The sequence below is a fragment of the Coregonus clupeaformis genome, chromosome 17 (genome assembly GCF_020615455.1).
Source record: "Coregonus clupeaformis isolate EN_2021a chromosome 17, ASM2061545v1, whole genome shotgun sequence".
Lineage (NCBI taxonomy): Eukaryota > Metazoa > Chordata > Actinopteri > Salmoniformes > Salmonidae > Coregonus > Coregonus clupeaformis.
In genome coordinates, this window is record NC_059208.1 from 32,149,573 (window position 1) to 32,175,174 (window position 25,602).

At 46.7% G+C, this 25,602-nt stretch overlaps 1 pseudogene; it reads right to left on the reverse strand.

Annotated features, from left to right (window-relative positions):
* LOC121585400 overlaps nucleotides 1–25,602 on the reverse strand; it is an 80,269-nt pseudogene that overhangs the window by 35,111 nt on the left and 19,556 nt on the right.

The window sequence follows — 25,602 nt, forward strand, 5'->3', positions numbered from 1 at the left end:
CTTAAAATGCCAAACGAATTTGCCAAGCTTGGGATAATAAAGGTATTTTAATCTAATCTAAACAGTGGTTCCTACTGCTTACCAGAGGTAGGGCTGATGGACTTAATGACAGGTGTCTGTGCCTGGGAGTAAGTGAAGTTGAGTGGTGGGTACTCCACTGCGAGGACCTGAACCTTTACCATCACCAGCCCCTCAGCCATATGTGGGGTCAGGCAGCGCAGCATGCCTAGGGTCACCTCCTGGATCCAGCATGGAGAGCCTTGCACCATTACCGTGGTGTTACCAGGCACAAAGCCATTACCAGTGAGGACCAGCGGAGTTCCCCCAGCGACGCTGCCCCAGGCTGGGCTGAGCGTGGCATGTGGTTGACTGCTCATGGTAGCAGTACCAGAGGCCTTTACTTCTCACTACCACCATGATTTGGTGGTCCCCAGCTGGCAGCAGGCCTACCTTCAGTGTGATGTGACCCAAGTCACCTCCAGCTCTATGGAGCCAGTCAAAATGGCCACGTCGTCAAGACGGTTACCGCACCCGGCTCCAAAGACGGTGACCATGGTGTTGTACCATTGATGTTGCTAGGGGAGACGGCCCATACAGAGGGGGTGACAGAGGGTGAATACAGGAATCAAATCAAATCAAATCAAATTTTATTGGTCACATGCGCCGAATACAACAGGTGCAGACATTACAGTGAAATGCTTACTTACAGCCCTTAACCAACAGTGCATTTATTTTAAACAAAAAAGTTAGAATAAAACAACAACAAAAAAGTGTTGAGAAAAAAAGAGCAGAAGTAAAATAAAGTGACAGTAGGGAGGCTATATATACAGTAAAATAAAGTGACAGTAGGGAGGCTATATATACAGGGGGGTACCGTTGCATAGTCAATGTGCGGGGGCACCGGCTAGTTGAGGTAGTTGAGGTAATATGTACATGTGGGTAGAGTTAAGGTGACTATGCATAAATACTTAACAGAGTAGCAGCAGCGTAAAAAGGATGGGGTGGGGGGGCAGTGCAAATAGTCCGGGTAGCTGTTCAGGAGTCTTATGGCTTGGGGGTAGAAGCTGTTGAGAAGTCTTTTGGACCTAGACTTGGCACTCCGGTACCGCTTGCCGTGCGGTAGCAGAGAGAACAGTCTATGACTAGGGTGGCTGGAGTCTTTGACAATTTTGAGGGCCTTCCTCTGACACCGCCTGGTATAGAGGTCCTGGATGGCAGGGAGCTTTGCCCCAGTGATGTACTGGGCCGTACGCACTACCCTCTGTAGTGCCTTGCGGTCAGAGGCCAAGCAGTTGCCATACCAGGCGGTGATGCAACCAGTCAGGATGCTCTCGATGGTGCAGCTGTAGAATTTTTTTGAGGATCTGAGGACCCATGCCAAATCTTTTTAGTCTCCTGAGGGGGAATAGGCTTTGTCGTGCCCTCTTCACGACTGTCTTGGTGTGTTTGGACCATGATAGTTCGTTGGTGATGTGGACACCAAGGAACTTGAAGCTCTCAACCTGTTCCACTACAGCCCCGTCGATGAGAATGGGGGGCGTGCTCAGTCCTCTTTTTTTTCCTGTAGTCCACAATCATCTCCTTTGTCTTGGTCACGTTGAGGGAGAGGTTGTTGTCCTGGCACCACACGGCCAGATCTCTGACCTCCTCCCTATAGGCTGTCTCATCGTTGTCGGTGATCAGGCCTACCACTGTTGTGTCGTCGGCAAACTTAATGATGGTGTTGGAGTCGTGCCTGGCCATGCAGTCATGGGTGAACAGAGAGTACAGGAGGGGACTGAGCACGCACCCCTGAGGGGCCCCCGTGTTGAGGATCAGTGTGGCAGATGTGTTGTTACCTACCCTTACCACCTGGGGGCGGCCCGTCAGGAAGTCCAGGATCCAGTTGCAGAGGGAGGTGTTTATTCCCAGGATCCTTAGCTTAGTGATGAGCTTAGAGGGCACTATGGTGTTGAATGCTGAGCTGTAGTCAATGAATAGCATTCTCACGTAGGTGTTCCTCTTGTCCAGGTGGGAAAGGGCAGTGTGGAGTGCGATAGAGATTGCATCATCTGTGGATCTGTTGGGGCGGTATGCAAATTGGAGTGGGTCTAGGGTTTCTGGGATTATGCTGTTGATGTGAGCCATGACCAGTCTTTCAAAGCACTTCATGGCTACAGACGTCAGTGCTACGGGTCGGTAGTCATTTAGGCAGGTTATCTTAGAGTTCTTGGGCACGGGGACTATGGTGGTCTGCTTGAAACATGTTGGTATTACAGACTCAGTCAGAGACATGTTGAAAATGTCAGTGAAGACACTTGCCAGTTGGTCAGCACATGCTCGGAGTACACGTCCTGGTAATCCGTCTGGCCCTGCGGCCTTGTGAATGTTGACCTGCTTAAAAGTCTTACTCACATCGGCTACGGAGAGCGTGATCACATAGTCGTCCGGAACAGCTGGTGCTCTCATGCATGCTTCAGTGTTGCTTGCCTCGGCAGCGAGCATAGAAGTGGTTTAGCTCGTCTGGTAGGCTTGTGTCACTGGGCAGCTCGCGGCTGTGCTTCCCTTTGTAGTCTGTAATAGTTTTCAAGCCCTGCCACATCCGACGAGCGTCAGAGCCAGTGTAGTATGATTCAATCTTAGACCTGTATTGACTCTTTGCCTGTTTGATGGTTCGTCGGAGGTCATAGCGGGATTTCTTATAAGCGTCCGGGTTAGAGACCCGTTCCTTGAAAGCGGCAGCTCTACCCTTTAGCTCAGTGCGGATGTTTCCTGTAATCCATGGCTTCTGGTTGGGGTATGTACGTACGGTCACTGTGGGGACGACATCATCGATGCACTTATTGATGAAGCCAGTGACTGATGTGGTGTACTCCTCAATGCTGTCTGAAGAATCCCGGAACATGTTCCAGTCTGTGCTAGCAAAACAGTCCTGTAGCTTAGCATCTGCGTCATCTGACCACTTTTTTATTAGCCGAATCTCTGGTGCTTCCTGCTTCAGTTTTTGCTTATAAGCAGGAATCAGGAGGATAGAGTTATGGTCAGATTTGCCAAATGGAGGGCGAGGGAGAGCTTTGTATGCGTCTCTGTGTGTGGAGTAAAGGTGGTCTAGAGTTTTTTCCCCTCTGGTTGCACATTTAACATGCTGGTAGAAATGAGGTAGAACGGATTTAAGTTTCCCTGCATTAAAGTCCCCGGCTACTAGGAGCGCTGCATCTGGATGAGCGTTTTCCTGTTGATTAATGGCCTTGTACAACTCATTCAGTGCAATCTTAATGCCAGCATTGGTTTGTGGTGGTAAATAGACAGCTATGAAAAATATAGATGAAAACTCTCTTGGTAAATAGTGTGGTCTACAGCTTATCATAAGATACTCTACCTCAGGCGAGCAAAACCTCGAGACTTCCTTAGTATTTGATTTTGTGCACCAGCTGTTGTTTACAAATATACACAGACCGCCGCCCCTTGTCTTACCAGAGTCTGCCGTTCTGTCCTGTCGATGTAGCGTATAGCCTGCTAGCTGAATGTTATCATTGTTGTCGTTCAGCCACGACTCCGTGAAACATAAGATATTACAGTTTTTAATGTCCCGTTGGTAGGATAACCGTAATCTTAAATCGTCCATTTTATTCTCAAAAGCTTGAACGTTGGCTAATAGGATTGATGGGAGAGGCAGTTTACTCGTTCGCCGTCGGATCCTTACAAGGCACCGGATCTGCGTCCACGATATCTCCGTCTCTTCCTCACGCGAATGACGGGGATCTGGGCCTTGTTGGGTGTCTGTAGAATATCCTTCGCGAACCCCTCGTTGAAGAAAAAGTATTCGTCCAACGCGAGGTGAGTAATCGCTGTCCTGATATCCAGAAGCTCTCTTTGGTTATAAGAGACGATGGCAGAAACATTATGTACAAAATAAATTACAAATAACGCGGAAAAACACACATAATAGTACAATTGGTTAGAGGGCTGTAAAACGGCAGCCATCTTCTTCCGGCGCTGTTCCCAGACAGCGTGTGTAGATCATTTGTCAATGATCTACACAAAAGGAGCAGTTGGAGTGACAGGTGCTTTCAATCCCGCCCACACGGACAACAGCGTCACTGGTGAGGGGTTGGGAGGGGGATGTGTCGCAGACGATGTGGGTATAGTTAACTGACAAGTCAGAGCAGGGCTCGTTGGCGACCATCACTGGGCCAGCTGAGAACCCGAACCCACGGATGAGCAGCCTGGTGTAGCCTGTGGGGTTGCCAATAGGGGGCTTGACCGAGTCAACCACAGGCAGGACCACGAAGCGGCGTCCAAACTCGCCGGGCACGGAGGCGATGGCAGTGCCCAGGTTGTTGACCCTGACAGACACAAGGTGAGCAATGCCAGTGGGCGTTCCGCTACCCGGGCTGAGCCTAAAATGTATCTCAGTGTGACTGCTGTTTGTTACCTCACAGGGGAACCCTCCGATTGTTACCTACATGAAACCATCAAACGATCATTGGTGCAAATTTGAAAGAAACAAAGGATCTTGTACAACTTTGTTTTACAGTGACTAAGAACATGTCAAATGTGACTGATCAGGATTATTTGATAGTTGAATGCTTTAAAAAATGGTAAAGTCAAACGTGACTAAGTCTGATTTCAGCTCAATGGGTTTGGTGACAGTAAAATAAAAGCTGAAACATGTCCTGTTGTAAGAGACCAAACTGTTGTGTACCGCCTCACCCCCATGTGATTTCTGAATGCTTCAAAAATATATATATTTGTATAACCACCCCAGCTCTTGTTAAACTGATCCAGAGTGTGCCACCTCACCTTGTTGGCACAGGCTGTGTTGCTGAAGCCCATGCCCTGGATGTAGATGACCTGGTGGGCAGTGCCCGTGCCTGGAGAGATGGAGTGGACTATGGGGGTTACACAGGCTGAGAGGCTGAAGGAGAGCCTGTCTGAGGTCTGGTTAGACTAGGAGTTAGCGGGCAGAGAGGACACGCATTCTGGCACCTCCCTTCTAGGGCGCTGTGAACCGATAGCCAGGGTCAAAAACATATAATCAAACTGCTAGATGAACACAACAGATACATCAAGTGCCTTCAGAAAGTATTCACACCCCTTTACTTTTTCCACATTTTGTTGTGTTACAAAGTGGGATTCAAATGGATTTAATTGTCTTTTTTTTGTCAATGATCTACACAAAATTTATGGAAAATAAAACACTAATATATCTTGATTAGATAAGTATTCCACCCCTTTGGTAGCTATTACAGTCAAGACCTTTGGCAGCAATTACAGCTGTGAGTCTTTCTGTGTAAGTCTCTAAGAGATTTGCACACCTGGATTGTACAATATTTGCCATTAAGTTGGTTGTTGATCATTGCTAGACAGCAATTTTCAAGTCTTGCCAAAGATCTTCAAGATGATTTAAGTAAAAACTGTAAGTAGGCCACTCAGGAACATTCAACGTCGTCATGGTAAGCAAGTCCAGTGTATATTTGGCCTTGTGTTTTAGGTTATTGTCCTGCTGAAAGGTGAATTTGTCTTCAAGTCTCTGTTGGAAAGCAGACTGAACCAAGTTTTCCTCTAGGATTTTGCCTGTTCTTAGCTCCATTACGTTTATTTTTTATCCTGAAAAACTCCCCAGTCCATACAAGCATACCCATAATATGATGCAGCCACCACTGTACTTGAACATATGGAGACTGGTACTCAGGAATGTGTTGTATTGGATTTGCCACAAACATAACGCTTTCTATTCAGGACAAAAATGTAATTGCTTTGCCACATTTTTTGCAGTATTACTTTTTTTTGCAGTGCCTTCTTGCAAACAGGATGCATGTTTTGGAATAATGTTATTCTGTACAGGCTTCTTTATTTTCACTCAGTCAATTAGGTTAGTATTGTGGAGTAACTACAATGCTGTTGATCCATCCTCAGTTTTCTCCTGTCACAGCCATTAAACTCTGTAACCATTTTAAAATCACCATTGGCCTCATGGTGAAATCCCTGAGTGGTTTCCTTCCTCTCTGGCAATTTAGAAAGGATGCCTGTATCTTTGTAGTGACTGGGTGCATTGATACACCATAAAAAGTGTAATTAATAACTTCACCATGCTCAAAGGGTTATTCAATGTCTGCTTTTTTATTTTTTATCCATCGACCAATAGATGCCCTTCTTTGCGAACTATTGGAAAACCTCCCTTGTCTTTGTGGTTGAACCTGTGCTTGAAATTCACTGCGACCTTACAGATAATTGTACAGTCGTGGTCAAACGTTTTGAGAATGACACAAGTATTGGTCTTCACAAAGTTCGCTGCTTCAGGGTTATGAGATATTTTGGTCAGATGTTACTATGGTATACTGAAGTATAATTACAAGCATTCCATAAGTGTCAAAGGCTTTTATTGACAATTACATTAAGTTTATGCAAAGAGTCAATATTTGCAGTGTTGACCCTTCTTTTTCAAGACCTCTGCAATCCGCCCTGGTATGCTGTCAATTAACTTCTGGGCCACATCCTGACTGATGGCAGCCCATTCTTGCATAATCAATGCTTGGAGTTTGTCAGAATTTGTGGGTTTTTGTTTGTCCACCCGCCTCTTGAGGATCGACCACAAGTTCTCAATGGGATTATGGTCTGGGGAGTTTCCTGGCCATGGACCCAAAATGTTGATGTTTTGTTCCCCGAGCCACTTAGTTATCACTTTTGCCTAATGGCAAGGTGCGCCATCATGCTGGAAAAGGCATTGGTCGTCACCAAACTGTTCTTGGATGGTTGGGAGAAGTTGCTCTCTGAGGATGTGTTGGTACCATTCTTTATTCATGGCTGTGTTCTTAGGCAAAATTGTGAGTGAGCCAAATCCCTTGGCTGAGAAGCAACCCCACACATGAATGGTCTCAGGATGCTTTACTGTTGGCATGACACAGGACTGATGGTAGCGCTCACCTTGTCTTCTCCTGACAAGGTGTTTTCTGGATGCCCCAAACAATCGGAAAGGGGATTCATCAGAGAAAATGACTTTACCCCAGTCCTCAGCAGTCCAATCCCTGTACCTTTTGCAGAACATCAGTCTGTCCCTGATGTTTTTCCTGAAGAGAAGTGGCTTCTTTGCTGCCCTTCTTGACACCAGGCCATCCTCCAAAAGTCTTCGCCTCACTGTGCATGCAGATGCACTCACACCTGCCTTCTGCCATTCCTGAGCAAGCTCTGCACTGGCGGTGCCCCGATCCCGCAGCTGAATCAACTTTAGGAGACGGTCCTGGCGCCTGCTGGACTTTCTTGGGCGCCCTGGCGCCTTCTTCACAACAATTTAACCTCTCTCCTTGAAGTTCTTGATGATCCGATAAATGGTTGATTTAGGTGCAATCTTACTAGCAGCAATATCTTTGCCTGTGAAGCCCTTTTTGTGCAAAGCAAAGATGACGGCACGTGTTTCCTTGCCGGTAACCATGGTTAACAGAGGAAGAACAATGATTTCAAGCACCACCCTCCTTTTAAAGCTTCCAGTCTGTTATTCTAACTCAATCAGCATGACAGAGTGATCTCCAGCCTTGTCCTCGTCAACACTCTCAACTGACATGATGGCAGCTGGTCCTTTTGTGACAGGGCTGAAATGCAGTGGAAATGTTTTTTGGGGATTAAGTTCATTTTCATGGCAAAGAGGGACTTTGCAATTAATTGCAATTCATCTGATCACTCTTCATGACATTCTGGAGTATATGCAAATTGCCATCATCAAAAATGAGGCAGCAGACTTTGTGAAAATTAGTATTTGTGTCATTCTCAAAACTTTTGACCACGACTGTATGTGTGGGGTACAGAGATGGGGTACTCATTTAAAAATCATGTTAAACACTATTATTATTACACACAGAGTGAGTCCATGCAACTTATTATGTGACTTGTTAAGCAAATGTTTACTCCTGAACTTATTTAGGCTTGCCATAATGAAAAGGGTTGAATAGTTATTGACTTGAGACATTTCAGCATTGAATTTTTTATTAATTTGTAAATATTTCTAAAAACATAATTCCACTTTGACATTATGGGTTATTGTGTGTAGATCAGTGACACACAATCTCAATTTAACCAATTTAAGGGGTGTGAATACTTTCTGAAGGCACTGTCTGGTAGCTACATTACAGTATTATACAGATACAGTATGTACAGTTATGAGCTTGGAAAGCGTAGCTATCTGATGATGCTCAGAGGAGTAGCTAGCTATGTATTTATCTGGTATGTGTCTGCACATTACAGACTAGTATAGCAATGAGCCTTTAAAGCAAGGTTACATGATAGTTTGTCTCGTTCCCAGCTTGTACAGTTATGAACCTGGAGAACAAGGCTAGGGGATGATTGTCTGAGATTTAACTAGCTAAGCATTTACCTGGAATGTGTCTGGCCAGCATTCCTCCAACACTGACAGAGACTCTGATGCTCCTCTCCTCCACCGGTCTAACTTTCACCACTCCCTGCATCATCTTACTGTTGCCGCTATCAATGTACCCACTGCTGTAGTAGTACACGCCAGGTGCAGTGAAACGATAGCTGAAATACCCTGAGAAAGAAAAGACGTGATCTACATTGGAAATAAAGTGTATGTCCCAAATGGCACCCTATTCCCTTTATAGTGCACTACTTTCGAGCTTGCCCTAAGGGCCTTGGTCAAAAGTAGTGCACTATATAGGGGATAGGGTGCAATTTGGGATGCAACCTATGTTTTAATAAATAAATAAAAATTCATACAATATCACATATAAGTCACAGTGTATTATATATTTTTTAAATTCCACACTGTAAATCACAGTGTGCCGTGGAACTTTACTTTTACATATCCATGCCTGTCAAACATGACAGTTTATTGATGGATATATCTCATTACAGAACATAACTAATTTAGCTCTCTGGTAGCTTTCCTATGATCTATTTACATACACTACCAGTCAGAAGTTTGGACACACCTACTCATTCAAGGGTTTTTCTTTATTTACAGTTTTTTTTTTACATTGTAGAATAATAGTGAAGACATCAAAACTATGAAATAACACGTGGAATCATGTAGTAACCAAAAAAATGTTAAACAAATAGCCACCCTTTGCCTTGATGACAGCTTTGCACACGTAGGTAGGAGGGGTATACAGAATATAACCCTATTTGGTAAAATACCAACTCCATATTATGGCAAGAACAGCTCAAATAAGCAAAGAGAAATGACAGTGTTCTCATGAAAGTTGCTTCAAGTGCAGTCACAAAAACCATCAAGCGCTATGATGAAACTGGCTCTCATGAGGACCGCCACAGGAATGGAAGACCCAGAGTTACCTCTGCTGCAGAGGATAAGTTCAGTAGATTTACCAGCCTCAGAAATTGCAGGCCAAATAAATACTTCACAGAGTTCAAGTCACAGACACATCTCAACATCAACTGTTCAGAGGGGACTGTGTGAATCAGGCATTTATGGTCAAATTGCTGCAAAGAAACCACTGCTAAAGGACACCAATAAGAAGAAGAGACCTGTTTTGGCCAAGAAACATGAGCAACAGACATTTGACCGGTGGAAATTTGTCCTTTGGTCTGATGAGTCCAATTTTGAGATTTTTGGTTCCAACCGCCATGTCTTTGTGAGACGCAGAGTAGGTGAATGGATGACCTCCGCATGTGTGGTTCCCATGGTGAAGCATGGAGGAGGAGGAGGAGGTGTGATGGTGTGGGGGTGCTTTGCTGGTGACACTGTCTGTGATTTATTTAGAATTCAAGGCACACTTAACCAGCATGTCTACCACAGCATTCTGCAGCGATACACCATCCCATCTGGTTTGAGCTTAGTGGGACTATCATTTGTTTTTCAACAGGACAATGACCCAACACACCTCCAGGCTGTGTAAGGGCTATTTGATCAAGAAGTAGAGTGATGGAGTGCTGCGTCAGATGGCCTGGCCTCCACAATCCCCCTTCCTCAACCCAATTGAGATGTTTTGGGATGAGTTGGACCGCAGAGTGAAGGAAAAGCAGCCAACGAGTGCTCAGCATATGTGGGAACTCCTTCAAGACTGTTGGAAAAACATTCCAGGTGAAGCTGGTTGAGAGAATGCCAAGAGTGTGCAATTTGAAGGATCTAAAATATATTTAAATTTGTTTAAAAAAAATTTGGTTACTACATGATTCCATATGTGTTATTTCATAGTTTCATGTCTTCACTATTATTATACAATGTAGAAAATAGTAAAATAAAGAAAAACCCTTGAATGAGTAGGTGTGTCCAAACTTTTGACTGGTAGTGTATATATATATATATTTATATCTAAAGGGGTCCTAAAACTCCAAATTAAGTAGCTAAATGATCCATAGTATGACCATCTTAAAACATTTTCATATGTCAGCTTAGAACCCCCCCCCCCCCACGTTTCTTTTGTGAGAACAGCAATGGGGGATAGGGTAGCATGCTAACAATGCTCTTCTAATAATAGTGTCTAATCCCATCAGTCGAATGACAAAGCAAAAACAGAGAAAACCTGCATTTCAACATTGTGCTGCATTGATACGAAACGATACAACAAAAGGTGTCCATGCACCCCCAGGGCTAGCAACAGACAATGGGGCAGTTGTCCATACAGCGGGGCAGAGAAAAAATTTCCAACCTATAACAGAAATGCACACCTGTCTACCCGTCTCTTTGTATCTATTGGTATTCTAAACTCAATTTATGTCTTTACATTCTCCGCTCCTTAAAAATGACAGACAACCTGACACAAATGTTTGTGTTAAAAGCAGAGGTATTTCTTTACAGCCATGTACATTTTTTTTATTCCTTTTTTTTATTCCTCTCACAATGGTGTCATTGACTTGACAATGTTGTCTATAATAAATTATAATTGAAGTGGAAGCCAGTTTTGTCAGTACTCCATCTTTAGCTCAAAGTATTTGTTTGAGAAGCAACTAAGGTTGGTGAGCAACATAAGGTTGTTTATCGAGTTCCGTATAAAGGAACAAACCTACATGATGTCCTATCAATATACTACTACACATGGTAACTTGCTCATTGTCTATACGCTCAGCAATCAATGGTAGGCCTACGTCTATTTGAAGGATTTAAAATGCAGAATGGACATCCTAGGAGACATATACAATTTATTTTGACCTTTGGAAATCACTAATTTCACTGCAGACACAAAATGCAGAGGCTCTTGCCTTATCAACACTAAGCCTCTGTGACGAGGTGTGAATGAAGGAGTCAGGCGCAGGAGGTTAAATACCGAAGTCCAGAGTTTATTCCGTTTACATAAATCAAACGCCCAAAGCGTCAAACGAAACTATTACAAGGGAAAACATCCTCCTTGGCATAAACACAGTGAATAGTAGCTCAACCGAGCTACACGCTCTCACAACAAACAATCACTCACAAAGACAAGGGGAACAGAGGGAACACTTATACACATACTAATTAGGGGAATGTCACGACTGTCGGTGAGATGCGGTAAAAGAAGTCAGGCGCAGGACACAGAACTCTCGGACACGTACTTTAATCCGATAAGGATCCAAAAGAACACAGAAATAACTCCACGCAGGGAGGAAATAACCCGCTCACTAAAATGACAACCGTGAAGGGAAAAACAATCACACACAATGTCCAGATGAGAGAGAGGGGTAATATAAGGGAAACAATTAAACATAATGACGAACAGGTGTAAACAATACAGACAAAACTAAACAAACACCGATAACATCGAACGGCAGAAGCTAGTACTCCGGGGACGACGAACGCCAAAGCCTGCCCGAGCAAGGAGGAGGAGCAGCCTCGGCAGAATCCGTGACAGTACCCCCCCCTTGACGCGCGGCCCCAGCCGTGCGCCGACCCCGGCCTCGGGGACGGCCAGGAGGACGCGGAGCAGGGCGAGTCGGGTGACTCCGGTGGAACTCTGTCAACAGGGAGGGATCTAGGATGTCCCTCCTAGGGACCCAGCACCGTTCCTCCGGACCGTACCCCTCCCACTCCACGAGATACTGCAAACCCCCCATCCGACGCCTCGAATCCACGATGGAACGGACTGAGTACGCCGGAGCCCCTTCGATGTCTAGTGGGGGCGGAGGGGCCTCTCGTACCTCATTCTCCTGGAGTGGACCAGCTACCATCGGCCTGAGGAGAGACACATGGAACGAGGGGTTAATGCAATAATTAACAGGCAGCTGTAACCTATAACATACCTCGTTCAATCTCCTCAGGACTTTAAATGGCCCCACAAACCGCCGGCCCAGCTTCCAGCAGGGCAGGTGAAGGGGCAGGTTTCTGGTCGAGAGCCAGACCCGATCTCCCGGTGCATAAACCGGACCCTCACTGCGGTGGCGATCGGCGCTCGCCTTTTGTCGTCTGATGGCCCGCTGCAGATGGATGTGCACAGCGTTCCATGTCTCCTCCGAGCGCCAAAACCATTCATCCACCGCAGGAGCCTCAATCTGGCTCTGATGCCAGGGTGCCAGAACCGGCTGATAGCCCAACACACACTGGAAAGGAGTGAGATTAGTGGAGGAGTGGCGGAGTGAGTTTTGGGCTATCTCTGCCCAGGGAATATACCCCGACCACTCCTCCTGCCGGTCCTGGCAGTAGGACCTCAGAAACCTCCCCACATCTTGGTTTACTCTCTCCACCTGCCCATTACTCTCAGGGTGAAAACCCGAGGTAAGGCTGATCGAGACCCCCAAACGTTCCATAAACGCCCTCCACACTCTAGAGGTGAACTGGGAACCCCGATCAGACACTATATCCTCAGGCACCCCGTAGTGCCGGAAACCGTGAGTAAACAGGGCTTCGGCCGTTTGTAGGGCTGTAGGAAGACCTGGCATAGGGATGAGACGGCAGGCCTTAGAAAACCGATCCACAACGACCAAGATCGTGGTATTCCCCTGGTAGGGGGGAAGGTCCGTGACAAAATCCACCGACAGGTGAGACCACGGCCGTTGTGGAACGGGGAGAGGTTGTAACTTCCCTCTGGGCAGGTGTCTAGGCGCCTTACACTGGGCGCACACCGAGCAGGAAGAAACGTAAACCCTCACGTCCTTAGCTAAGGTGGGCCACCAGTACTTCCCGTTAAGACAGTGCACCGTCCGACCAATACCAGGATGACCAGAGGAGGGTGACGTGTGAGCCCAATAAATCAGTCGGTCACGGACCTCGAGCGGTACGTACCTCCGTCCCTCTGGACACTCTGGGGGAGAAGGGTCGGTCCGTAACGCCCGCTCGATTTCCGTGTCGACCTCCCACACCACCGGTGCCACGAGACAAGACTCCGGTAGTATGGGAGTGGGCTCAATGGACCTCTCCTCTGTGTCATATCGTCGGTACAGGGCGTCTGCCTTAACGTTCTGTGACCCTGGGATATATGTGATCTGAAAGACAAACTGGGCAAGAAACATGGCCCACCTAGCCTGACGAGGGTTCAGTCTCTTCGCTGCCCGGATGTACTCCAGGTTACGATGGTCAGTCAGAATGAGAAAAGGGTGGTTAGCCCCCTCAAGCCAATGTCTCCACACCTTCAGGTCCTGGACCACAGCTAGCAGCTCCCTGTCCCCCACGTCATAATTGCGTTCCGCCGGACTGAGCTTCTTAGAATAAAAAGCACAGGGGTGGAGTTTTGGAGGCGTGCCTGAGCGCTGAGACAGTATAGCACCAATCCCCGCCTCGGACGCATCCACCTCGACTTGGAACGCCAAAGAGGGATCCGGATGTGCCAGCACCGGAGCCGAGGTGAACAGGTCCTTCAAATGACTAAACACCCTGTCCGCCTCAGCCGACCACTGCAAACGCACCGGGCTCCCCTTTAGCAGGGAGGTAATTGGAGCTGCTACCTGTCCAAAACCCCGGATAAACCTCCGGTAGTAATTGGCAAAACCCAAAAAATGCTGCACCTCCTTTACTGTAGTTGGAGTCTGCCAATTACACACGGCTGAAACGCGGTCAATCTCCATCTCCTTCCCTGACGCAGACAACCGGTGTCCCAGGAAGGAGATGGACTCCTGGAAAAACAGACATTTCTCTGCCTTCACATACAGATCATGCTCCAACAGTCTACCCAGCACCCGACGTACCAGGGACACATGCTCGGTACGTGTAGCGGAGTATATCAGAATGTCATCAATATACACCACTACCCCCTGTCCATACAAATCCCGGAAAATCTCGTCTACAAATGATTGGAAGACTGAAGGAGCATTCATTAGACCTTATGGCATGACGAGGTACTCATAGTGACCCGAGGTGGTACTGAATGCTGTCTTCCACTCATCTCCCTCCCGAATGCGCACCAGGTTGTAAGTGCTCCTGAGATCCAATTTTGTGAAGAAGCGTGCCCCGTGTAATGACTCCGTCATACTAGCAATCAGAGGGAGAGGATAGCTGTATTTAATTGTGATCTGATTGAGACCACGGTAATCAATACAGGGGCGTAAACCCCCATCCTTCTTCTTCACAAAAAAGAAACTTGAGGACGCAGGAGAAGTGGATGGCCGTATGTATCCCTGTCTCAAGGATTCGGCGACGTATGTCTCCATGGCAGCCGTCTCCTCCTGAGACAGAGGATACACATGGCTGCGAGGGAGCGCAGCGCCAACCTGGAGGTCTATCGCACAATCCCCCTGTCGATGAGGTGGTAATTGAGTCGCCTTCTTACAGAAGGCGCTTGCCAAATCGGCATATTCAGGAGGAATGTGCATTGTGGGCATTTGGTTCGGACTCTCCACTGTCGTTGCCCCTACGGAAACACCTGCACACCGCCCCACACACTGATCAGACCATCCCTTGAGAGCCCTCTGTTGCCATGAAATGTTGGGGTCATGAGATATTAACCAGGGAAGTCCCAACACCACTGGAAACGCAGGAGAGTCAATTAAATACAACTGTATAGTCTCCTCATGACCCTTCTGCGTTTTCATCTTCAGTGGCGCTGTGACCTCCCTAATCAATCCCGACCCCAAAGGCCGGCTATCTAGGGCATGGATAGGGAAGGGCACATCGACTGGTAATATAGGGATTCCTAACTTATATGAGAAATGACGATCGATAAAATTCCCAGCTGCGCCTGAATCGACTAGCGCCTTATGCTAGGAGTAAGAATAAACTTCTGGAAACATAACTTGGATACACATATGAACAGCAGAGAGCTCTGGGTGAGTTGGGACCTTACTCACCGGGAATGACTCATCAGTGCGCTGCCTGCTGCCTCGAATCCGAGGAGACCCTCCCCAGCACCGAACCGCCATGTGTCCTCGGCGGCCTCCCTACTACCAGCCCCCCCGAGCTCCATAGGGCTCGGCTTGGAGGTGCTGGGGGATGGAATGGACGGCCCAAGCGCCGGATGTCCGCTGGTAGCCAACAGGGTATCCAGGCGAATCGACATGTCCACCAGGTGATCGAAGCTTAGGTTGGTGTCCCTGCAGGCCAGCTCTCGACGAACGTCCTCTCTTAAGCTACACCTGTAGTGGTCGATGAGGGCCCTCTCATTCCATCCCGAATTGGCAGCCAGAGTCCGGAAGTCCATTGCGAATTCCTGCGCGCTCCTCCTCCCCTGTCTGAGGTGGAATAGACTCCGCATAGTGAACTCCGCATAGTTCACAGTAGCGGCGTCTATCCCTCCCCACTCGGCGTTGGCCCACTCCAGTGCCTTGCCGGATAGACAGGAGATGAGGGCAGACACACTCTCGTATCATGAGGGTGCCGGGTGAATGGTTGCCAGGTAAAGTTCCACCTGGAGCAGGAAACCCTGACACCCGGCTGCGGTGCAATCATAAGCCCTCGGGAGCGAGAGCCGAATCCCACTGGACTCCGGATGTGAGACGATAGGAGTAGCCGATGGTGGTGGTATCGTTGGAGGAAGTGTGGGCAAACCTCCTCTCTCCCATCGTCCCAAAGTGTTCATAACGTTATCCATAGCGGCACCAAGATTTTGGAGCATCGCTGCCTGTTGTAGGACGCGCTCCTCGAGTGATCCAGTCGGTGCCGTCGCTCCTGCTGACTCCATGTTAAGGTGTGTGATTCTGTCACGACTGTCGGTGAGATGCGGTAAAAGAAGTCAGGCGCAGGACACAGAACTCTCAGACACGTACTTTAATCCGATAAGGATCCAAAAGAACACAGAAATAACTCCACGCAGGGAGGAAATAACCCGCTCACTAAAATGACAACCGTGAAGGGAAAAACAATCACACACAATGTCCAGATGAGAAACAGGGGTAATATAAGGGAAACAATTAAACATAATGACGAACAGGTGTAAACAATACAGACAAAACTAAACAAACACCGATAACATCGAACGGCAGTAGCTAGTACTCCGGGGACGACGAACGCCGAAGCCTGCCCGAGCAAGGAGGAGGAGCAGCCTCGGCAGAATCCGTGACAGGGAATAAGCACCAGGTGTGTGTGATTGACAAGACATGACAAGTGGAGTGATGAGAATGGGATCGGCAGTAGCTAGTACTCCGGTGACGAAGAACGCCGAAGCCTGCCCGAACCAGAAGGGGGGGCAGCCTCGGCGGAAGTCGTGACAGCCAAACCATTGAATCAAAGGGAATCTCCTTTTTCCTACCTAAGACTTTGTATGCTATGGTGTTACAGTATTGGCTTTGAGTGGATCAAATTGAATACTTGTCTAGGACCATTGTGTCACGGTTTACTAAGCCAGAACCCAGAAGCAGACCAGGACAAGGTAAGTGGTGTCAAAGGTGAGTGTTTATTTAACTGATCCACGAGTGCAGCTGAATAATCCAGGGGACAGAGCGGGCGGCGTGGATGAGTTGTTGAGGGTGCAGTAGTTGGTCCAATGATGGCTCGGCAGCCGCCGACCATCAGGCAGAGGTGGGGTGAAGGTTCCGGACGAGTGACTGCAGGGAGAACAAAACGGAGGTAAGCATACAACAAGCAAACAAGGTGCAAAACAACAAAAACTAATGCTCTAAGCTCTAAGACTAGATCCGCTGATAAACATACTGTTCATGGCTAACGATCCGGCAGGGAATGGATGTTAGGCCAGAGCCTAAGAAGGGTGATGATCAGGACCAGGTGTGCAGATTGCTGATGGGATGCAGGTGCGGAAATCAAGAGAGCTCCCGCCTAGCAACGTTGCCCGGCAACCAGGCAGGGAGCGTTCCAGAACCCTCGGGAAACTGGAGATCACGAGCAGAAAAACTAGTACACAGACCGGACCCGACTCAGACTGCCGGGATCGTTACACATTGATTGTAGAATTGAATGTAAATTTATTCATTTTTTGTTTTAGTTTTAAATATATAAAATATTTATTAATCATTTTTCAAGACTTTATTGTAAACTTACCTATCACAGTTGTAGTTGGTGGACTCATGCTGGTGGTTACTGGTGTCAGAGCATCATCATAAGTGAAGTTGTTACTGGCCATCTCGCTCATCTCCCACATTTTTACTGTCACTGCATGGGACCCTGCTACTCTCTGAAACAGGAAATCCAACAAGACTTTACGTGACAAATCCTGATACTTTAGAATATACTATAATGTAGTTATGGGTTGCATTCCAAATGGCACCCTTATGACAGCCCGCTTGGAGTTTGCCAAAAGGCACCTAAAGGACTCTAAGATAATGAGAAACAAGATTCTCTGGTCTGATGAAACCAAGATTGAACTCTTTGGCCTGAACGCCAAGCGTCACGTCTGGAGGAAACCTGGCACCATCCCTACAGTGAAGCATGGTGGTGGCAGCATCATGCTGTGGGGATGTTTTTCAGCGGCAGGGACTGGGAGACTAGTCAGGATCGAGGGAAAGATGAACAGAGAAAAGTACAGAGAGATCCTTGATGAAAACCTGCTCCAGAGCACTCAGGACCTCAGACTGGGGCGAAAGTTCACCTTCCAACAGGACAATGACCCGAAGCACACAGCCAAGACAATGCAGGAGTGGCATCGGGACAAGTCTCTGAATGTCCTTGAGTGTCCCAGCCAGAGCCCGGACTTGAACCCGATCTAACATCTCTGGAGAGACCTGAAAATAGCTGTGCAGAGACACTCCCCATCCAACCTGACAGAGCTTGAGAGGATCTGCAGAGAGGAATGGGAGAAACTCCCCAAATACAGGTGTGCCAAGCTTGTAGCTTCATACCAAAGAAGACTCAAGGCTGTAATCGCTGACAAAGGTGCTTCAACAAAGTACTGAATAAAGGGTCTGAATACTTATGTAAATGTGATAGTTCTGGGGGTTTTTATAAATACATTTGCTAAAATGTCTAAAAACCTGTTTTTGCTTTGTCATTATGGGGTATTGTGTGTAGATTGATTAGGGGGGAAAATGTAATCCATTTTAGAATAAGGCTGTAACGTAACACAATGTGGAAAAAGTCAAGTGGTCTGAATGCACTATATTTAGTTTTACTTGCATTCAATACTAATTTCAGGTCAATAAAGTTTTTCTGTAATACAATGAAGGCAGACTATAGTTCAGATAGAGCCTGGTCAACCGTGGAGGCAATAGCATAATCGGCATACAAGTGCAGGTTACAGTTTTTTACAGACAAGTCGATATTGTTAATGTAAATAGTAGAAAGTACAGGACCCAGAATCCCCCTGCGGGACACCTTTCATAATATCCAGGAAACCTGATTTAACACCATCAGTAGATACACATTGAGTTCTATCTGTCAAGTAATTTTTAAACCAGTTACATGTCTCCTGGTCTAGGCCAATTGAGGAAAGCCTCTGAATTAGCAATGCGTGATCAACAGTATCGAAAGCCTTTGATAGGTCAATGAAGAGTGAAGCACAATGTTGCCTTTTATCCATACAGTTAATCACATAATTTATAACCAGGGATGCAGCAGAGATAGTGCTATGACCTAGTCTAAAACCAGACTGATGTACATTTAGAATACATTTCAAAGATATGAAAGATTTTAGATGAGAATTAATCAAGGATTCTAATATGTTAGCTAGGCAAGAAAGTTTAGAAATAGGGTGATAATTATTTAGGACACAAGGGTCACTACCTTTGTGAAGGGGGAGTACATGGGTTGCCTTCCAAACTTTGGAGATAGTACCAGATATAATTGTCAGGTTAAAAATATAGGTTAATGATTCAGCAATCAGGGGGGCAGAGAGCTGTAGCAAAAATGGATAAAGCATATCAGCCCCAATTGATTATTGTAAACATAAATCTTAAGCAAGGCATCTAGCACATCACAGATAGTAAATTGTTGAAATGAAAACAAAGATTCACTAGAAGTTGACAGGTTAACGGTCAAGTCATCTAGAGGCTGTCAGGGGGAAGAGTAGTTGATAGACTGACCAGGGTCAATTAAACCACTGTTTCTCTCAAATAAAAAGCCTGCCTAGATAAAATGATGATTAAAAGCATCACTTATCCCATTCTTCTCAGTTAGGATGCCAGAGTCAGACAGAACTTGCTTAGGCAGGAAAGAAGAGGAATTTGTACGCAGAATTTGTACAGCGCGTTTACTGTGAACACTGAGGCTGTACCCGCTTTAAGTTACAGTTTTAACAGAGGTCAAGTAGGCCACTGTGTCTATTTGATCATAATGTAGGCCTACCAGAGTGGCCTACCATCAAAAACAATGGAGAAAATGCATCCCATAACATTGTAACATGGAAATAGCTGTTATATCATTCAGCCTACAGCAGCAGCCAATGTGTGGTGTTCAATGTAGGCCTACATTCCATGAGACTTTGGAGAAGAAAAACATGCAGGGCTTGACATTAACCTGTTTATCCACTTGTCCTTCAGACAAGGAGGTGACTGAAAATGTTGTTGTGTTTGATGCAAGAAACCACTTTACAAAATAAAATGCATTATTATTCCCATACCATTATTACAGAGAATCAGACAAATGATGCTACCTCTGCCTAAAAATTCCTGCCTTAGCTCATGTAGCTCTTTCTGCAGGTCGTGCATGTAGCTGGTGTTGACTGTGCTGGACAGTTCCTCTCTAAGGGTGTGTTCGTAAATTCAATCTGGAGTGCTAGAGGACTCTCAGAGTGCGCTCTGGGCGTTCGTAAATTCAGATCATTATCAGATTGTCAGTTCATAAATTCAGAGCGCTTCACTCTCGGAGCGTTCAGAGCGCACACTAGACACTCTGGCCGAGGAGTAGGGTTGATCCAAGCGTTCTGACCTCACAACGGCAGTCAAGCACGTTGGCTAGCTTGCTAGCTACTTCCAGACACGAATGAGAGAACACCTCACTCTGACCATTTTACTCACCCTTACAGAGCTGGTTAGGCTGTTTTCATGTTATGCGGAGCGTTGGTGACTAACTGTGCTGCTGGCAACAGTTTAATTACGTTTTTTGCAGACGTTTACCGACACCGGCCATATTCAACGGGTGTTGATCATTCGTAAATTCATGAGTTATTCTGCGCTCTGGCACACTCAGACGAGAGTGCTCTGAAATCGGAGTAGATGGCCAGAGTGAATTTACGAACGCACCCTAAGTCTGCGCACTTCCATCCTGAGAGCGTGGTTGTCCTCAGAATCTCTGGGGATTCTCTTAGCAATGTATTTTTTAATAAAAATGTTCTTGATTCACTTGTAACATTTTCAGGATACGTGATGGCAAGGTCTCTGAAACAATGCTTAGAGAATGCATCCATCTTCATCTCCGTGGTGACCTCTTTAAACAATGCACTCTACTCTAGAATGATCTGCATGTGTCTCTAGATAAAAGCACTAATTTAAATAATGCAACTATAGATAAATGCACTTTTTAAACAATTCACTTTTATGAATAACACAAATAAAGATATGAATTGTGTTTTTCAATGAAAAAACACATTACACATAAATTAAGATACTCTCTCAATGTTCAGGATGTTCCCACCTCCTTTCCAAGTGCTCTTTCGCTTGTTTGTTTATTTGTCTGAAAGCTTGTTTCCCTGTTGGTTTTGTGTTTATTCTTCTTGTTGCCCTTGTTAGCTTTACAGTCCCCCTATCCCATTCCTTTCTTGTGTTGCCTGATGATTCAGCAGATGAGTCTTGCAAGAACTATGTCGATCAATCTCTCAATATCTCCAAACTATTTCCACAAAATAAAAGTATCTTCCAATTTCTCTAGATGGTCAGAACACAGCAATGCACTAAAATAACTCAACTGTATAATACTGTATAATACACATTTTTTATAAAATGTTCAATTTAAGGAGGAGCTCTGCTGCTCATGGAATTGGTTGCTAGGATATCTCCTAGCAACCAATTCCATGAGCAGCAGCACTTAAGATGAGATAATAAGATAATCTATGGTTGCTAGCAAAACTGGCTGGCGGTTCATTCTGGTTAGGTTGCCAGAGAGGCTGGGCTGATGGGACACTGGATGCACAGGGATTTCTCAGATGGAATAGAAAACAAGATGCCCATTTTTGCGTCATAGGCTTACCTGTGCTAAAAGTTTTTTTAGTATGACTTAGAACGCGTCTCAACCAATCACAATGTTGTAGAATAATCTGTTTGGAAGTATTAGACCAAATAATAAGGACTACATGCTATGTTCAGAGGTAGCAGAGGAAATTCAGGGACTGTTCAGGGAATGCTCCTAACAACTGCCAAGATGTGGTGGCTTTTCGTGTGCTTTTCAGCAGCCGTGGCATCACCCAGGTGGGTGCTACATTCCTGGCAATGGAGTACCAGTACCGTTTTTTGTTGAGGCCATTTGATTTTAAATGCATTATCCACACGTGTGTTTGTATTGTGTTTTATATTATAAAATACATCTATCGATCCATCCAGCCATCCATCCATCTATCTATTGTCGTGACGTGCCTTTCATTATTGTGATGACTGTTATTTATGGAATAATTACCTACTATGTTTAATTGTTACTAGATTAAATTAATAATGTAACAATTAACTCATTAGGAATTTGAGCCACCACAGGAAAAGTTGTTTAACGAGTTACCGTTTCCCGAATTAACTCTAAAGATATCTAGATATCTCTTATCATTTAACAGTCATGTATTAATCATTTACCTCATATCAGTCTCATTCTGAAAGTCATAGGCACTTTAAGTCTGCACGAACCCGGGTCTTACTGATCATTCCGTACCACACAAATTGATTTAATTATTTATTTACTAACTAATAGAGAGGTACAAACACATACACGGTATAGGTAGGGATTAGAAACTTAATACAATGAAAGCGGGTCCCTAGCGGACTAACACAATATGACACTTGTTACAAAAGATGGCGAGTTAAAGAGCGAGAGAGAAAAAACACTTGGATAAACATGGACCTATGCTCATAGTAATCATAATACTTTGCCCAGAACTGCCGCCCTTTTCGTAAGACGTAATGCATGTATTTACGTGTTTGTTTTCGTAGTCTCTGTTGGACCCAGGCCTTCGTGGGAAGTGTCGATTGGGCCTTTTCTTTTCGGATGGCCTTTTAGATGTAAGGCTCAGATGTAAGGCTCAGATTGTCCACAAAAGGTCACAATGTCCTTTTTCTTAGTCGTCTGTTTACTTTCACCCGTTCTGGAAGTGGTCTTCTGAGGACGGCTATTCAGCCGTGTCAATGATCCCCTGTGGGGTGATGAGAGCAGTGTAGTAGACGATGGTTTGAAGAGAGTAACAGGATGGTCCCACTTAAATTCACCTTCTTAGATACAGTACTTAGAACAGCTACTCAGCCGTAACGTTGATTGTTAGTGGAGGCAACTTTGTCGTGTTCACCTCGTGTTGATTTTCAGGGTCGGGACCAATATGGACAACAACTGCAGCTTGAGGTCCGTCTAGTCTGATCTGATAATTCTTATCTCAGTCTTTTATGCACTCTGGTAAAGAGGGGCGTTTCCGTCATGCTGACACGCTCTCTGAGCTCCCTCGGGCGTGGCTAGTTACGAGGCAAAGGTATTATTATCACTATGATTTTGTTCGAAAGCTAAAATCACATTCCTATCTTCACCAAAACATTGTCTTCCTCCTTGATATTTTCTACCCAAGGTAAAGGATGTAACCCTGATATACACAGTGTAAAAACTCTTCAAGTCACAATGTTTTCGTTATAATATGACATCACAAAATAGACATACATTTTCCATATTCCATTTCTCATCATTCCCAACATTTGGATGTTGAAATATATTGTCCCAATGTTCATTGTTGGATGTTGAAGTTTTTGGGCGGCAAACGACTCTGAAACAAAGGACATTCCTTTCACCATCCTAGAGGGCCAGAGATAGATTCTCCTATCTCTAATTTATGGCAGTATTAAGGTGTCAAGACCGGCACAGCCCCCCCTGTCGGCCATTTGCCAAGCTGATATGAGGTCTTTGATCCTCACCCAGGGAGAGTCAAGAGTCATTTTTGGGTTCGATCCCCGGGACCACCCATACACAAAAAAATTATGTATGCACCCATGACTGTAAGTCGCTTTGGATAAAAGCGTCTGCTAAATGGCATATTATTATTATTATTATGACACTATCTATCTATAAGAAGAACACACAGCAGTCTTATCAATCTAACGTTCAGACCCATTGTAGTTTCATTCTATCAAATATAGTCACCGGTTTTGACTATTCTTTCATGATAAATAGTCAAATGACCTATTCCACTTACCGGTATTTCGTTCAACATTGCATCTCGCACGTCCAACCATGATTGTGGCATTTTCACTGTTGAAACCAGTTCCCGTGATTGTCAGAAGAGTTCCCAGGCCATCTGATCCTGACATACACAATGATCAATGACATTAAACTTAACCTGCTCTTGGGGTGGCAGATAGCTGCTTCCCGTGCGCCGGTGACATCGATTAAGGCAGAGGGGTAGGGTTAAAGACACATTTCAGATGCATTCAGTTGTGCAACTGACTAGGTTTTCCCTACTCAAGCATCTTAGTTCTCCACCGTAGTGGCATGTGGACAAACAATGATAGTTATACTGAACAAAAATATAAATGCAACAACTTTAAAGATTTTACTGAGTTACAGTTCATATAAGGAAATCAATCAATTGAAATAAATTAGGCCCTAATCTATTGTCACGATCGTCGAAAGGATTGGACCAATGCGCAGCGTGGAATGCGAACATACTTTATTATATATTCACCACACGAACAAAAACAACAAAACGATACGTGAAGTCCTAGGGTTTAAACACAAACCATACACGGAACAAGATCCCACAATACACTGTGCCAAACAGGCTGCCTAAGTATGGTTCCCAATCAGAGACAACAATCAACAGCTGATTCACGTTGCCTCTGATTGAGAACCACACCGGCCAACATAGAAAACACATAACTAGAGACCACCATAGAAACACAAAACATAGACACTACACACCCTGGCTCAACATAACAGAGTCCCTAGAGCCAGGGCGTGACAGTACCCCCCCCCAAAGGCGCGGACTGCGACCGTGCCAAACATAAACCGAACAGGGGAGGGCCGGGTGGGCATTCCTCCTCGGAGGCGGATCCGGCTCCGGGCGTGACCACCACCCTCTAACAACCCCCCCGTAGTGCCCCTGGTCTGGTCTGGCCCCGCTGGCTGGAGCTGGACTGGACATCGGTGGAGCGGATTGCTTAGGCTCCGGTGTGGAGCAGCTGACCGGTACCTGACCAGGCACCGGTGAACCGGGCACGGGCTGTGCCGGACTGACGACACGCACCCCAGGCTTGGTGCGGGAAGCAGGAATGGGCCGGACCGGGCTGACGACGCGCACCCCTGGCTTGGTGCGGGGAGCAGGAACAGGCCGGACCGTCTGACGATGCGCACCACAGGCTTGGTGCGGGGAGCAGGAATGGACCGGGCTGACGACGCGCACCACAAGCTTGGTGCGGGGAGCAGGAATGGGCCGGACCGGGCTGACGACGCGCACCCCTGGCTTGGTGCGGGGAGCAGGAACGGGCCGGACCGGGCTGACGATGCGCACCACAGGCTTGGTGCGGGGAGCAGGAATGGGCCGGACCGGGCTGACGACGTGCACCCCTGGCTTGGTGCGGGGAGCAGGAACGGGCAGGAACGGGCCGGACCAGGCTGACGATGCGCACCACAGGCTTGGTGAGGGGAGCAGGAATGGGCCGGACCGGGCTGACGACGCGCACAACTGACTTGGTGCGGGGAGCAGGAACGGGCCGGACCGGGCTGACGATGCGCACCACAGGCTTGGTGCGGGGAGCAGGAATGGGCCGGACCGGGCTGACGACGCGCACCCCTGGCTTGGTGCGGGGAGCAGGAACGGGCAGGAACGGGCCGGACCGGGCTGACGATGCGCACCACAGGCTTGGTGCGGGGAGCAGGAATGGGCGGACCGGGCTGACGACGCCGCACCACTGACTTGGTGCGGGGAGCAGGAACGGGCGGACCGGGCTGACGATGCGCACCACAGGCTTGGTGCGGGGAGCAGGAACGGGCCGGGCCGGGCTGACGACGCGCACCACTGACTTGGTGCGGGGAGCAGGAACGGGCCGGGCCGGGCTGACGACGCGCACCCATTGGCTTGGTGCGGGGAGCAGGAACAGGCCGGGCCGGGCTGGCGACGCGCACCATAGGCTTGGTGCGGGGAGCAGGAACAGGCCGGACCGCACTGGGAACACACACCACTCGCCTTATACGGGGATCAGGAACGGGCCGGACCGGACTGGCAACACACTTCAGTACCTCTCGCCGTGCCTCAACAC